Source organism: Zonotrichia albicollis, chromosome 7 (assembly GCF_047830755.1).
Source record: "Zonotrichia albicollis isolate bZonAlb1 chromosome 7, bZonAlb1.hap1, whole genome shotgun sequence".
In the NCBI taxonomy this organism is placed as follows: domain Eukaryota; kingdom Metazoa; phylum Chordata; class Aves; order Passeriformes; family Passerellidae; genus Zonotrichia; species Zonotrichia albicollis.
In genome coordinates, this window is record NC_133825.1 from 55985 (window position 1) to 72624 (window position 16640).

At 57.9% G+C, this 16640-nt stretch overlaps 1 long non-coding RNA gene across 1 annotated transcript; it reads right to left on the bottom strand.

Moving 5' to 3' along the window:
* Positions 1-13016: 13016 nt before the first annotated feature.
* LOC141729479 (uncharacterized) lies at positions 13017-14558 on the bottom strand. The gene is made up of 3 exons (XR_012580982.1): positions 14239-14558; positions 13901-13957; positions 13017-13627 (listed from the first exon to the last, which is right to left on the bottom strand). It is a non-coding gene; the product is annotated as an uncharacterized LOC141729479 (long non-coding RNA).
* Between the last annotated feature and the right edge of the window lie 2082 nt (positions 14559-16640).

Here is a 16640-nt window from a genome sequence, read left to right on the forward strand (position 1 = left end):
CAGAATCACGAACAGTCACAAAGGCAAATCTGGGTTTTAACACGTGGCAAAGAAGTTACTGATTTCATCGCTTACAGTCTCTAAAGCCTTTTGGAAAGATTTTGTCAAGTGCCATGGGGAAGGGAGATCTGGCTCTCCTTTTAACTGTTGAAATAAGAGGGATAATTCCTTTGTGGTGATTCCAAATAAATGGCGGATTCAATAAATACTGCCTAACAACTTTCCAACTCATTCAATGTGTGTATATTGATTTTTCTGGTGACTGGCTGTGGGGTGACTGTTGTCTCCAATAATTTGAAACCCAGATATTTCCAGGGAGGTTTAGTTTGGATTTTTTCTGTGGCTATGCACAAGCCTCTGCTGGCAAGCCATTCCTTTAAAGCAACAAGACAGTCACCCAATAATGGAGAATTGCCAGAATTAATTAAAATTTTCTCCATGTCGTGATACATCAAGACAGATTGCTATTTTTGCCATAATTGGTTGTATTGCTGAGTGAATGATAAAGTGACTGATAACAGGACTGCTCTTCATAGCCTGGCGGAGGTGGCAGTGTGTGCAAGGGCCCTTTGTGACACAGTGCAGCACAGTCACCGTGGCATGGAACGGGACAGGGTGTCCAAGGGCCCTTTGTGACACGTGGTGACATAGGAGCTGACGGTGACAGGAGCAGGCCACAGTGCTCGGAGCAGCCGACGGGACAGGACGGGACAGAGCGGTGCCGTGAGGAGCCCCCGCACAGCGCGCTCGTTCGTGTCCCACCCGGAGCTTTTTCGCGGCATTGTTCCTACAGGTGACCTCGTGGCCAGACCGTGGGCCCTGGTGGCCCGTGGCCTTCCCGAGGATTTTGTTTTCCAGGCGCCTTTGAGGCCAGACTGAGGGACTTGGTGACTCGGAGCTTTGCCGAGACATCTCCTGTCCCTGCAGCCAGTGCCCTCAAGGCAAAACCGTGGATCTGGTGACCACCATAGTTTATGAGGAGTCTCCTGTCCTTGTGACAGGAGCCCTCAAGACCAGAGTGCAGGACTTGCACTCCTGCAGCCTTTCTGAGGCTTCTTTGTCTCAGGTGCCTTCAAGGCACAACTGCACAACTTGTTGACTTTGAGCTTTCTTGAGGCATCTCTCTTTAAGGTGCCCTCGAGGCCAGACTCTGACATGGCGGGCAGATTCCGCAGCCTGTTCAAAGTGTTCAGGGGGAAAGAAAAGAGAGACCCTGGAGCTGCCCCAGCGCAAGAGCCTGAAAAACCAGAGCAGTTTCATACGCTGCAGGATGGTGAGCAGAAGACCTGGGGCACAGGGCTGATGGCTGCAGCCAGCTTGGCCCCATTCCATCCCATCCCGTCCCATCCCGTCCCATCCCATCCCATCCCATCCCATCCCATCCCATCCCATCCCATCCCATCCCATCCCATCCCATCCCATCCCGTCCCGTCCCTTCCCGTCCCGTCCCGTCCCGTCCCGTCCCGTCCCATCCCATCCCATCCCATCCCGTCCCGTCCCGTCCCGTACCATCCCATCCCATCCCATCCCATTCCATCCCATGGAGACATGCCCATGGACAGGATGGAACAGGGGCAGGGCAGACACCCCGCAGTGGCCGTGCTCCATCCCCTGGGCCATCCCGGCGCTCTCCCTGCCTGGGCAGCGCAGGGCTGGGCTGTGCTCTCCGGCCTCAACCGCAGCCCCTCAGCTCTGGCTGTGCTCGCTCTTTGCCAGATGCAGCCCTGGACAAGACACAAGAGCAGGAACCCGGGCGTGGCCGCTTGCGCAAAACCCTGAAGGTACCTGCAGCCACCCCCACCTGGGCTGGGCCTGCTGTCCCTGCTCAGCCCAGCACCCCGCTTGGAGCATGCCATGGAGCATCTCTGGTTTCCATGTCCTATGTTCTCCTGCAGAGGTTCCGGAAATTCCAGCGCATTCGGCGCACAAAGACCAGCACTGCAGCATCTGAGGGCACAGCCGAGCCTGACTCAGGGCTGACCGAGCTCCAGGCAGAGCCCGATGTCAGCCCAGATTCGGCTGAGTGCTCACAGGACTCTGAGGCCGCAATGGACGAGGACAGGACAAAGGTGGACACAGCAGTGACTGAGGATGTGGCCGTCACAAACACCAACACCAGAAACACTGAGGACATCTCAAATACTGGCGCTTCGCCCGCTCCCACTCTCAGTGAGGAACTAATACAGGACTATTTCGAGGACCCTTCTGTTTCTCCTCAGCAGCAGGTAAGTAGCCTGGGGCCAGGCCTGGAGGCCTTCGAGGATCATGTGTCCCCTCAAGCCATGGTCACTGGGCCCCCTCAGCCTTTGAGGCCAGCACAGTGTTGTGGGAAGAGAAGCAGTTCCTGGGGGAACCTGGGGAAGTTGCTGCCTTGGACAGCACTCAAAATCTCCCCCTGCCTCCTCCAGGTGCCAGCCATTGTAAGGAACATTCACCAGGGTCTACAGTCCCATTTCACTGTGAATGCCAGGCTGCAAATTGACATTGTGAGGCTGGCTGAAGAACACCCTGATGACGTGGTGCTGACCCTGCTGCGCTGTGCCCCAACATGTGACAGGTACGGGGCCCACGTGCCTGCACAGCTCAGGGCCCACCAGCCTTTAGGGCCCATGGCCCTGCACAGCCTGTGCTATGGGCTCTGCCAGACAGGCACAGAGGTGCAGGACCCTGGGGCCCCTCTGTTTCCAAGCCTGCTGCCAATGCTCCCTCCCTGCCCCTCAGGGCACCGGGGCTCTGTCACCTGGGCCCCCACAGCTGCACAGGGCATGGTCCTGGGACTGAGATGCCCCTGACACAGAGCTCTGATCCCACAGAGCTGCTACACTGATATGGAGAACCATAGGATCACTGGGACAAGCTGTGGAAAAAGTGATGCCAACACTGCTCTGCGTGATGGAGGATTGGCCACTGCACAGCGCATGCACCTCTGATGGGGATGACAGGGATGTTCTTCCCCTGGCTGTGAGTTTCTGGATTTGGCCTCTGCTTGCCCCTCGGTCACCCCACCAGCAGCTCTCCATCCTCTCCATGCCTCAGGCGCTGGGCTGAACCCTGGGCTAGGGGCAGGCTCAGGGGGCACCAGGCCCGCTGCTCCTCCTGCATCTGCCCTTGGGCCCTGTCCCACGGACACCTCGGCACTGAGTGCTGTCTTGGGCTGCTTCTTTTGCAGGCAACTCTGGTGATCTGGGTGATTGTCCAGGTGCCCGAGTGCCGCGAGGCCATGGTACTTTATTCCTCCCGCCTGTTTGTGGCTCTGCTTTTCCATGTTGTCATCACCACACAACAGATGCCACCAGTGGAAGCTGGTCACTTCTGGAAAGCATGCCAGGAGGAACACCGCCTTCCTAGCAAGCCCAACAGGTCCCAGTCCTCCTGTCCTTCCCATGCCCTTGTGGCCAGGGCCAGCACTCCCAGTGCGACCTGGGCTTTGCTCTGCACACAGGTTTGCAGTGCAGGCCATGAAGGCTCTGCTCTGCCGACTGCGCTATGACGATGAGGTGGTGGCTATGGAGCGCAAGCGTGGCTGGGACATGCTGCTGTGTGCTCACACGCAGCACTATGCCGTGGGTCTGCTGGCCAGGTGAGAGCCCTTCTCCCCACTGCCCCCAGCATTTGTGCCCTGTGCCCCACTCAGTCCCTGTGGTCATGGGCCAGAGAGCCCCGTCACTGAGGGACAGCCACGGAGAGGGGAAAAGGCTGGGAGAGGAGGGTGCCCAGAAGGAGCCACCTCCCAGAGCACCCACATTCCCTCCAGGGATGCTGGGAAAAGACCAGAGCTCTCTGAGTCAGTCCTGGGAGAGGTTTGTCCCCCACCTCAGGGTCTTGGTGCCTTTTTCCCCCTGCCAGGGAGATGCGCCGTCACTTGGTCTTGTTGTGCTCTGGCATCGCACTCCACTTGCACCAGCAGCTCAGCAGGCAGGACCCATACAGGGATCTGCCCTTCCTGGCATTCCTTGTGGAGGTGAGCCTGGTTCCAGCGCTGCCTGGCTGAGCTGCCTCCCAGCTCTCTGCCCTCTCACAGCCACAGCTGCCTGGGACGGTGCCCACGCCCTGTGCTGCTGCCTGGGCCCAGCCCTGTGCGCTTCTGGGCTCCTGCTGGCCGGCTCCCCTGTCACTGTCCTGTGCCTTTCAGGTCCTTGAGTACCTAAACTTGGATGAATGTGGTGACAGTGTCCTGGAGATGATGGCAAGGTACCTGCAGAGTGAGTGCAGGGAGCGGCGTCGTCTGGCGCTCAAAGGCCTCGTGGTTCTCATCAGATTGGATCGCTTGCTGGTGAGAAGGGGGCAGTGGCTGAAGCTGCGCTGTGGAAAGCAGCCCCATGGGCGTGCAGGGCTTCAGGAGCTGAGGCAGCTGCTCCCAGCTCTCCTGCCTCACCTGCCCCAGTGCTTTAGGGCAGGCCTTTGGCCTGTGTTCCCTGCAGCAGCAGGGTGGCCTTGCAGTGCCAGGGCGGTGTTGGCGGTGCAGCCGTCCATGGCTTCCCAGCACAGCCTTGTGTTCCCCACAGGCCAGGAGAATGTGCATCCTGTCTCAGCGGCTTGTGGATGTTCTGGCTGATGAAGATGCAGAGGTGGTCAGGATGTCCCTCTGTGTTTTCATGAATGTTCTCCAGTACAAGGATATCTTGGTAGCCAGCACTACTGCCCCAAGGCTAGCTGAGGCGCTTGTACAACTCTTTGACCATGTAAGGCCCTGTGGCCCCAGCCATGGGACTGGCTGCTGGCCGGAAACTTTGTTCCCTGGGCATTTTTAGTCTTTTACTCAGGGGGGCCTTGAGAAATGTTGGTGAGGTCTTTTCTGCGTCCTTTCCTCCAGGACAACAGCAATGTGCAGCTGCTCTCCATTCAGCTGTTTGAAAAGGTTATGGAATTAGTAGTGGATGAGGGAAAAAGGCCTCTGAAGAGAATCGCCAACCACAGCCTGCTTCCGCTCTTCATACACAGCCATGAGGAGAACCAGCATGTGGCGAATGTGAGTTTTGTGTGATGCCGGTGGATCTCGGGGAGAGGGCTCGGCTGCCTCCTGCCCTGGCACCTCACAGGCTGCAGCCTCCTCCAGGCCTTGGCACAGGGATGTGGGTCCAGTGCCCTGGGCTGTGGGGCCATCTCTGGGTCTGCTGCTCTCCAGGCCTCTCAGATAACGCTTTATTGGGCGGCTGGGTTCCTGAGGAGGAGGAAGCTCAAGCAGCTGGTGAAGAAGGGGCAGCTGTCAAAGTTCGGCAAATGCCTGGTAAGGAGGGCCTGAAGCCCCAGGCTCAGCCCGGAGAAGGCCCCTGAGGGCGGTGCTCAGTGTGTGGGCTGGCAGCTGTGCCCCTGCCCGCTGCTGCAGCCAGAGGCCGCGCGGGCTCTTCTCCAGGCTCCCGTGGGCCCCAGCCGGGTGCCCATGGAGCCCCGGCCCAGCGGGGCTGCGGGCCGGCACCGCGGCTCTCCGGGAAGCAGCCGGCCCTCTGCCCCCTGCCCTCGGGAGCCCTTGGCCAGCGGCTGCTGGCCGCGCCTCAGGGCTGTGCGGCCAGGGGAGGCCGGGGCTGGGCACAGGCAGCGCCCGGCCCAGGGGCTGAGCCCGCGCCAACCCTTCCCTCCTGCCGCTCTCTGCAGCTGGCAGAGGACAGAAGCCAAGCGGCCGAACACCTGTGCCGGGCCCTGCCCTACCTGGAGAACCCGCAGGAATCCATACGTGAGGCGGCCATCAGGTTCATCGGTGAGTCCCGAGCCCGGGCTCCCTCCCCGGGCCGCCGCAGCTCGGCCCCAGCCCCGCCTGCTGCCCCGGCAGCGCCGCTGGCACGGAGCTGTGCCGCTGGGGCCGTGACAGGCTCTGTGTTCACAGGCAAGGCCGGGCGGTGCCTGAAGGGACAGCCAGCGGAGCTTCACGTTCTCACTCAGGGTGAGTGAGGGCAGCACGTTGACAGCGGGGACTGCCCGGGAGAGCTGCATTGCCCCGGCACGGAGCTGCAGTCCCTGTCCCGGCTGTGGCAGGCTTTGCTCCCTGTGTGGATGAAGGGTGGCTTGGGCAGAGCACAAGCCCATTTCAGGAATACTGGTGGGGGCATTCGTGGCCAGAATCTTGCAAGGGTCAGCCTCTCTTGTGGCCGGTGTGAGAGCTGGGAGCAATGGGCTTAGCAGGACAATCTCCGGGTGTCCGTCTGGGCTCTGACCCTGGTCGTTCATCTGTCTTCCAGCCCTTGAAGCCATGAGCAAAGACGACAGTCCATCCTCCAGTAACCTGGAAGTCCAGGCAATTTTTGGACAAAGATCTTCAGAATTAAAGTCATCTCCTGCACTCAGAGATCCGTGGCGCCAAGAAGAGTACGAAGAGACTTTGAAGAGAGAACCACCATTCAGCGTCACTGGAGCTCCAGGCACAGCTGATGCTGGCTACAGCTGAGCCTGTGGGAGGCTTCCATAGCCACTGCCTTTTCCCTCCCTGTTGACAGTTCCCTCCCTTCAGCCCTTAGATGCTTCCCACCCCTTTATTTTTTTCCCCCATCTCATCCTTTCACGTTCCCTTCCATTAATAAACATTTTGGTTTTTCCCCGTCCCTGTTGACAGTTCCCGCCCTCCAGTCCTCAGACCCTCCCCACCCCTTTTTTTTTGCCCTCCATCTCATCCCTTCACTTTCCCTTCCATTAATAAACAGTTCGGTTTCCCCCCCTTACCTGCATCTCTGTGGAGCTGAAGTAAATCCGGGGCCCTGGGACACACAGGCCCTGCTGCCGTTCTCTGCCACGCCGTGTTTTGTGCACGGACACAGAGGAACGAGGGCAGGTCAGGCTGGAAAGGTCCCTGTGCTGAAGGTGCAGTTCCACAGCACTGTGCCGTTACACATCTTGCTGAGCACACTGAAGGCCAGCAGTGGGACAAGGAGCCTGTGTGTGTCAGGGACCAAAGTCATGTCCAAGGCCCTGCCATATTTGGTCCCCTGTTGTGCACGTCAACAAGATAATGAATAAAACCAGGTTCAAAAACGCTCCTGGAAATGCAAGATCCCAATTTTAGCAGCTTTTTCCACCTCCACGTTGCAAGAATTCATGGGTCTGCTGGATAGGGAGTGTTCATTCTAAATTTTCTGCCCACTTGTCTAGGAACACTCTAATGATAGTGCTGATGTGGTGATTCAGCCTTCTGAGGTTCTTTGGGATATTTTTGGGGGATTTCAGGGGGCTGGGTTGGGGGAAGAAAGCAAGACACAATCCAGATCCGTAAAAATCCCATATAGGACTGGAAATGAGCAGAACTCGGTGGAAAAAAGCAGAAAGAAACTGGGAGAAAAAGAGTTTTTAAGAAGGAAATATAGGGAAAAATAAGGATAAAATTCCAAATGAATCAACTTGTAAAGAATAACCTGGAAGGGCAATAGGAGAATTCCAACACAACTGGCTACTAGGGCTTGGGAGTGCCCAAAATTTTACTTTATTTAGGAACATTTTAGAGGTGTTTTTTAAATGTTACTGCATGTTTTTCAAAGAGAATCCTACTTTTCCTTTCTGAATGGACTGGAAGTTGCCTCCTGTGTATGTTGTGCTGGTTTTGACCATCTACATTCCTGAATTGAAAATTAAAAAAACAGAAAAAAACATTTTTAAAAAGAAGATATATTCTTGATATTATTATTAATATTAATAATGATCATATAAACAGAACTAGTAATAAAAAAATGTCAAAAATAAATTGCCAAGATCCTGAATATTTCTTCTTTGTAGATTTTTTGGGGAATAAACCTTTAGTCTTTTATTTTACTATTTAAAACATGTTATTTTGCTATATGCTATCCTGGAGATAAAAACTGCTTTGGTTTCTTGATTTGTTTGGGTTTCTTCCCTTGAGTTGCTGGCAATTTTTCTGGTTGAAAATTTAAAGGTGTTGAAAATTTTTAAAAACAGGGGAGAAAAGAAAAAAGGGTGAAAAATTGGAAAAAAAGTAAAAAACAAAGGCAAAATCTCTTAAAAATATAAAAAGCAAGCAAAAAATGAACAGTTACATTTTGTTTCCAATGTGCGCCTTGGTGCCTTGATTTTTCCATGTTTTTTGGTGTAGTCCTGACTTGTAGAGTTCTCCAGACAGGATGCTGAGCTTGGTGGAGATTCTGGAGCCGTCGGGGGCATTCCCAGTTTTCCTTGCCACCTGTAGTATCCGATGCCATCACACATGTGTCAGTCTTGGAGCACCAAAGGTGCCATTTTTATAAATTCCCAATGCCCAGAACAACATGATTCCATGGGAATTTGTGAGGAGAACTGTAGGATTTGATATTCCCGATGCCCGGAATGCTGTTATTCCATGGATTGCCAGTGTTGATGGAAAGTTGTGAGGGGAAGCAGATGATTCTAAACTCCCAACCCCTAGAATGCTGTTATTCCATGGCATTCCAGTGTTGCCCACCAAATGTAACCTTAGACCATCAAATCCAAATTTTGACCAATAAATCCAATTGTTCACCACCAAATCCAACCTTGGACCTTCAAGTCCAAACTCTGTCAAATTCAAACTTTGACCACCAGGGATGGGAAGGGAAGGAATGTCATGGGATGGGATGGGATGGGATGGGATGGGATGGGATGGGATGGGATGGGATGGGATGGGATGGGATGGGATGGGATGGTACTGCAGGCACCAGCTCTGTGGCCCAGCTCTGCCACTCACCCTCTGGCAGCAGCTGGATTGGCACAACCTCCTCGGTCTCCACTTCTGGGTCAGGGTCGGGCTCTTCTTCCTCCTCCCCCACCCAGGCCAGCTTGGGAATTCTCGGGGGTTTCTGCTCAATGATCTTGCCATCCCCGTCCGGTTCTGTCCATCGGAATGACCCTAGTGGATGGGATGGGATGGGATGGGATGGGATGGGATGGGATGGGATGGGATGGGATGGGATGGGATGGGATGGGATGGGGCCAAGCTGGCTGCAGGCACCAGCCCTGTGGCCCAGCTCTGCCACTCACCCTCCTGGAGCACCTGGATAGGCACAACCTCCTCGGTCTGCAGTTCCAGTTCAGTTTCAGGGTATTCGTGCTGTTTCTCCACCCAGGCAAACTTAGACAGTCTTGCGGGTTTCTGCTCCATGTCACAGATTGAAATAATGCCTGATTAGAAGAGAAATGCCTCTGGAAGGCCACGGTTCATGAAGTCCTCTACACTGGCCCTGAAGTCACACGAAGAAGCAACGCCTTGGAACAGCTCCGGGGGGGACACGAACGAGCGCGCTGTGCGGGGTCTCCTCACGGCACTGCTCTGTCCCATCCTGTCCCGTCACATGCTCCGAGCACTGTGGCCTGCTCCTGTCACCGCCAGCTCCTATGTCACCACGTGTCACAAAGGACATCCGGTCCCATTCCATGCCACGGTGACCGTGCTGCACCGTGTCACCAAGGGCCATTGCACACACTGCCGCCTGCCCTGGGGCCGCCCCCAGCCCAGCCAAAGTGGCCCAGGCTGGAAGCAATGCCTGGCCCCAGGTGTCCAAGGCAGCCCCACAGGATCTTTAGGAAGGGCTCAGAGCATCAGCAAACGCTGCCCTGCTCTGCGGGCTCAGGGCAGCAGAAGGAGCCCCCAGGGCTGCCGACGCAGCCGCGCTGGGAAGGGCACGGGCCCTTCCAGGGACGCTGGCACAGCCTCCTTGGGACACATCCCGGCCCGTGGCCATCCTAATCCCGCGGGCGTGACTCGCACAAGGAACGTGTGGGCCCGGGCACCAATGCTGCTCTGAGCCCTGGGGCCCGGGCAGCGCTGCCATCAGCAGCTGGGGCACAGTCCCTGCCCAAGCAGAGCTGCCACCCCCTGAGCCCTGGCAGCGCTGGTGCCCGTCTCCTGCCCCAGAGACCTGTGCCCCCGGGGGGCTTCTGTGCCACAGGGAGCCAAAGCCCACGTGCACTGGGGGCTGATGGCAGGAGCACCTGCAGCAACTGCTGGCAACACTTGGTCTCTGTCAGAAGCTCTTCCCCCATGCTGGAATGATTTTCTCATTGAAGTAATTTCCTGCATCACAAAAACATCTTTGCCTTGAAGGCACAGAAGAACCTGGCATAAAGAAATCCTCACTTCAGGAAAGCTTAACTTCCCATTGCTCAGCTCAAGGACTTCCAAAATTTGCAAACTTCCCACATTTATGGGGATGGTGTGAGAATATGACTGGTCTAAAGGTTTGCATCCCAGTCTAAAACAGCAACTCATTTGCCTTATCATCCATTGAATGTCACTTTACAAAACATGACCCTGCACAGAGCTAAAAAGAAGGCCGTTCTTTAGTTTGCAAATGGTTTTCGATGAAGAGAGTGTAATCTCCTAATTCTCTTCAGGAATAAAAGCTCTCAAGGAATGAAAGTCCACTCAGTGTTACAACAGTAACCCAAACAAATGAGTAGATGGCAAAAGGGCTGATCCTCCCCCAGTACAGATATCTAAGTGGCCAATAAAGTACAGCTCTCCCCTCTTGTTCCCTGCAGGGGAAACAGGATCAGTAAAAGAAATAGTCACAGATATTCCTTCTGCCCTCCATAACCAAAGCTGTGCCAAAGCACAGATGCTGCCTTCAAACTGACTCAGATTCCAGCCCAGACTCTCACCTTCCAGACAACTCCTTCCCCAACACGCCCCATAACACCCACCCCCAAACATCCCCACAGAAGCCCCCAACACCCCGCCAGGAGCCCCAGCTGTGCCCGTCCCTCCGCAGAGATTTCCCAGCCTCCAGCAGAGCCCCTGGTTCCCTGCACGTGCCGTGGGATGGCACCCAGGAGGGTCTGCTCCAAGGCCTTCCCTGGCAGCAAAGCCAGGCTGCCCGGCCTGTGGTTCCGGGATCATCCTTCCCAGCGAGCCTTCCCGTGCACGGCTGTTCCATTGGCACATCTGCGCTCAGCTCGGACTGCTCCACTCAACCAGGGCTGCTGGGAAAGGATCCAGAGCAGCCTGGCAAGCTCTTTCTCCAGCTCCCTCTTCACTCCCGGGAGAGGTAGAACATTCCACAGGAAAGCAGCTGGTGCCACACGGAGTGGGCGGCATCAGGCAGCTCTGGGGAGGCCCCTCAGGACTGCTGTATCCTGAGGGAACACCGCTGGCCATCCCCTGGGTGTATCTGCAAAAGCTTCAAATCAGCTGCCTCAGCTTCCAGGGCCTCTCTTGGCCAGCATCCTGACGTGGCTGCAGGGCTGCTGCCAGGCACTGCTGGGACCCAGCGGGACAGGACCGGCTGTCTCGTGCCCTCGTAGCAGCCCTGACACAGCCAGGGCCATCCCGAAAGCGGAGAAACGCTCACGTGTCAGCAGAGAGGAGCACGGAGCACTGGGCTGCTCTCAGGCTATCTCAGCTGGGCTCGCTCCACCACACGCCCCCAAGTTAAGGCCGGCTGATGCCAGGCTGCCAGAAATGCCTACCTTGTTCTCTCCAAGATGCACAGGGAGAGCCAAGGAGCAGGACACCTTGGGAGGCCTTTTCTGAGGCCAGGGACACACCAAGGTCAGCCAAGGCTCTCCACGCTGCCTGGCCCACACGTCCCAGCTGCTCTGTGCTGGCCCTGGGCCACAGCAGCTCCCACCAAGCAGGAGGCAATGCATATGGCCAAGAGTTGAAACACAGCAGAGAGGAAAGATGTGAAAAGTATGTGTGTAAAGGCCTTTTAATTCACAGCTCTCACAGAGAGCTCTGGGGCTCATGGCGGGACAGAGATGCTCCTGCTCACCCTCGGTCCAAAGAGTGTAACACACCCTGCTGCAGGTGCTTGGCTTGGTTTGCACAGGTCCAGGCAGATGCCAAACCTGCTCCTCACTGCCTTCTCCATGCCCCTCTGCCACGTGCAATGGGCCTCAAGCACTGAAAGGAGCACAGAGAGCCATAGGGGGACACGCGCCCCTGCCTCACTGGGAGCTCCCTGGCAAGCACTTTCCTTGAGAAGCAAGCCCCTTTCCTCCAAAGGTGTTTCTCCAAATGTGTGGCTTTCCTGGGGAACACCAACACAGCCTTAAGAAACGCTGGCAAGGCTGAATGACTTCCGGTCCTTTCAGGACAGGCACTCCAGCTCTAGCTCCTGTTCCCCCAAGTGAGTTTCCAGGTGCAGGCTCAGAGGTGCAGCCCCAGGCCCTCTACAAACACAAGCTGCCCACTGCCTCTTCACCTGCCTCAGCTGCTGCCTGCGCTCACGGCACCACAACCAGGCTGTTCCTGGCCAGGGACCAGAGCCCTGTTCCTGCAGGATGCTCTTGCCAGCACCTTCCAGGACTCTCTGCTGTGCACACCGAGCTTTTCATGCTGGTTTCCAACAGGCTTTGGAGCACAGAGCCCAACCCGGCTGGCTCTGCCACCAGCAAAACCCAAACGCAGGTGGAGGAAGAAGCAGCAGGGGCTGTTTTGTGGCCATGCCCAAGAGAGACTGGCAGGGTGCCCTCCCTCTGCTCTCCCTTGCTTGGCTTTCTGACTGGCTCTGAGCCTGGGGCTGCCATTCCTCACTTGTGGGGAGCAGAAGCACAGCCGGGATGCCGGCACTGCCTGACAGCGCTCCGGGCACCGGCACGGCCGCGTGTCCAAGTCTCGGGCACCGTGCTGCTGCTTCATTTGCCCTTAGGCACACCCAGAGCTCCCTGCTAAGCCAGGATGCTCTCTGCTTCTGCCCTCTTCCTCATCCTGTGCAGGGATGGAGCACTGCTGTGCTTTCAGGAAGCTATTCTTGAAGGCTTCCAGCATTCCAAGCTCCTTTTCCCTCCACGGATGCTTGCCATGGAATCCCTCTCAGCTGGGCTCAGAGCATACTCAGGTTGGCTTTCCCAAAATCCAGGGGCTCCAGGGTGCTCACAAGATGTGTAACGGCACAGTGCTGTGGAACTGCACCTTCAGCACAGGGACCTTTCCAGCCTGACCTGCCCTCGTTCCTCTGTGTCCGTGCACAAAACACGGCGTGGCAGAGAACGGCAGCAGGGCCTGTGTGTCCCGGGGCCCCAGATTTACTTCAGCTCCACAGGGATGCAGGCAAAGTGAAGATGCCAAACTGTTTATTAATGAAAGGCGAAGCAAAGGGATGAGCTGGGAGGGAAAAAATCTAATGGGGAGGGTCTGAGGACTGGAGGGAGGGAGCTCTCAACAGGGAGGGAGAGTGGAGGGAAAAAAAGGTGATGGACAGCCTGAGGGCCGGCGGGGCAGAGCTATCTAAAGGGAGGAATAGTGGAGGGAAAAAATGGGGATGGAGAGTCTGAGGGCTGGAGAGAGGGAGCTACCTATAGGGAGGGAGAGTGGAGGGAAAAAATGGGGATAGAGAATCTGAGGGCTGGAGAGAGGGAGCCACCTATAGGGAGGGAGAGTGGAGGGGAAAAATGGGGATGGACAGATATGAGGGCTGGAGGGAGGGAGCAATCTACACGGAGGGAGAGTGGAGGGAAAAAATGGGAATGGGCATTGACTGAGGCCTGGAGGGACGGGGCAGTCAACAGGCAGGGAGAGGGCTGAAGCCACAAGAACTCTGCCCAGCATCAGCTGTGCCAGGACTTCCAGCAGTGCTGGGAGGCAGTGTCCTCTTGGGCGTCTCCTGGTGCTCTTCTTGGGGCACTGGTTGACTGGATCCAGAAGACGTCCCCAGTTCTTCAGCTCTTTGGGGAAACTCGGCTTCATTTTCCAGGTCACGGCAGGATGGGCTGGCACGTTGCCTCCGGGCTTGTAGGGCTGAAAGAGAGAGGAACAGAGCCCTGGCAACAGCCCGGGTCTGAGGGAATCCTACAAGACTTTCTGGGCAGGGCCATCACACCCAGAAGGGAGTAGGACACTTTGGAATCAGCTGGGAGGCACTGGCCATGACTCCCCTACGTGTACCTGAAATCTCTGTGTGCTATGCCCACATCAGCCCTCGTCGGCACAGAGAGCAGAGCCCTGCAAAGCCGGGGCTGCGCTTGCAGGACCCCCGGCAGCCCATGCCGTCAGCCCGCTGCCCTCACTCACCTGTCCAGATCAGCCGGAGCTCTTGCTGCTGCCTCCTGAGGCACCGCCCGGCCATGCCTGTGAACACAGAGCCTGTCAAGGCCCCAGCGGCACAGCTCCCTGCCAGCGGCGCTGCCGGCGCTGGGGCCACAGGGGCTGCTGGCCCGGCAGGGCTCAGCCCGGCCCTTGCCGCCCGCTGCCGCCCCAGGGCACGGCTGCCAGAGGGCGGCAGCAGCAACGCCCAGGCCAGGCGGGGCTCCACGGCCCCGGGCCCGGCTGACGCTGCCGGGGCAGCAGGCGGGGCTGGGGCCGAGCTGCGGCGGGCCGGGCCGGGGTGGGAGCCGGGGCTCGGGGCTCACCCATGAACGTGACGGCCGCCTCTCGGAGGGGCTCCTGTGGGCTCTGAAGGTAGCGCAGGGCCCGGCGCAGGTGCTCGGGCGCTCGGCTCCTGTCCTCTGCCAGCTACAGAGAGCGCCAGGAGGGAAGGGTTGGCGCGGGCTCAGCCCCTGGGCCGGGCGCTGCCTGCGCCCAGCCCCGGCCTCCCCTGGCCGCAGAGCCCTGAGGCGCGGCCAGCAGCCGCTGGCCAAGGGCTCCCGAGGGCAGGGGGCAGAGGGCCGGCTGCTGCCCGGGGAGCCGCGGTGCCGGCCCCCAGCCCCGCTGGGCCGGGGCTCCATGGGCACCCGGCTGGGGCCCACGGGAGCCTGGAGAAGAGCCCACGCGGCCTCTGGCTGCAGCAGCGGGCAGGGGCACAGCTGCCAGCCCGCACACTGAGCACCGCCCTCAGGGGCCTTCTCCGGGCTGAGCCTGGGGCTTCAGGCCCTCCTTACCAGGCACTCCTCGACATTCATCGGTGGCTGCTTCTTCAACAGGTGTACAAGCCTCCTCCTCTTCAGGAACTCGGCCACACGAATCAGCGTTTCCCGAGAGGCCTGGAGAGCAGCAGGGACCCAGAGATGGCCCCACAGCCCAGGGCACCGGACCCACATCTCTGTGCCCAGGCCTGGATGCGGTGTCAGCCTGCAAGACACCAGGGCACGACGCAGCCATGCCCCCTCCCAGAGATGCACCAGCATCACAGAAAATCTCACCTTTGCCACGTCCGAGTTCTTATCGTGACAGTAAAGTAAAAGTATATCCAGGCTCTTGCTCACAATTGTCTTCAGGGGCTTTTTTCCCTCATCCACTACCAATTCCACCACCTTGCAGAAGAGGTGAATGGAGAGCACCTGCACATGGCTGTTGTCCTAGAGGAAACAAAAAGACCTACATCAACCATTCCAGTCCCACCTGGGCAAAGGCCTGAATATCCAGAGGGCACCAAGTTTCTGGGAAGCACCCAATGCCTGTGGCTCAGGATGCAGAAGCTTACATGCTCGAAGAGCAGCAGGAGTGCCTCAGCCAGCTTTGGGGCAGTGGTGCTGGATACCAGGATGTCTTTGTGCTGGAGCACATTGGTAAAAGCATGGAGGGTCGTGCTGACCATCTCTCCCTCTGCATCACCCAGCAGCTCCAGAAGGCTTGGAGACAGGATGCACATTCTCCTGGCCTGTGTGGAACACAAGGCTGTGCTGGGAAGCCATGGACGGCTGCACCACCAACACCGCCCTGGCACTGCAAGGCCACCCTGCTGCTGCAGGGCCCACAGGCCAAAGGCCTGTCCCAAAGCACTGGGGCAGGTGAGGCAGGAGAGCTGGGAGCAGCTGCCTCAGCTCCTGAAGCCCTGCACGCCCATGGGGCTCCTTTAACAGCGCAGCTTCAGCCGCTGCCCCCTTCTCACCATCAAGGGATCCTTGCTGACCACCACGAGGCCTCTGAGCGCCAGGCGACACCGTTCCCTGCACTCGCTGTGCAGGTGCCTTGCCAAGACCTTCAGGACACTGTCACCACATTCACTCAAGTCCAGGCACTCGAGGACCTGAAAGGCACAGGACAGTGACAGGGGAGCCGGCCAGCAGGAGCCCAGAAGCGCACAGGGCTGGGCCCAGGCAGCAGCACAGGGCGTGGGCACCGTCCCAGGCAGCTGTGGCTGTGAGAGGGCAGAGAGCTGGGAGGCAGCTCAGCCAGGCAGCGCTGGAACCAGGCTCACCTCCACAAAGAATGCCAGGAAGGGCAGATTCCTGTATGGGTCCTGCCTGCTGAGCTGCCGGAGCAAGTGGATTGCGATGCCAGAGCACAACGGGACCAAACGACGGCGCATTTCCCTGGCAGGGGGAAAAAGGCACCAAGACCCTGAGGTGGGGGACAAACCTCTCCCAGGACTGACTCAGAGAGCTCTGGTCTTTTCCCAGCATCCCTGGAGGGAATGTGGGTGCTCTGGGAGGTGGCTCCTTCTGGGCACCCTCCTCTCCCAGCCTTTTCCAGTCTCCTTGGCTGTCCCTCAGTGACGAGGCTCTCTGGCCCATGACCACAGGGACTGAGTGGGGCACAGGGCACAAATGCGGGGGGCAGTGGGGAGAAGGGCTCTCACCTGGCCAGCAGACCCACGGCATAGTGCTGGGTGTGAGCACAGAGCATCGTGTCCCAGCCACGCTTGCGCTCCATAGCCACCACCTCATTGTCGCAGCAGAGTCGGCAGAGCAGAGCCTTCATGGCCTGCACTGCAAACCTGTGTGCAGAGCAAAGCCCAGGTCACACTGGGAGTGCTGGCCCTGGCCACAAGGGTATGGGAAGGACAGGAGGACTAGGACCTGTTGGGCTTGCTGGGAAGGCCATGTTCCTCCTGGCATGCTTTCCAGAAGTGTCCAGCCTCCACTGGTGGCAT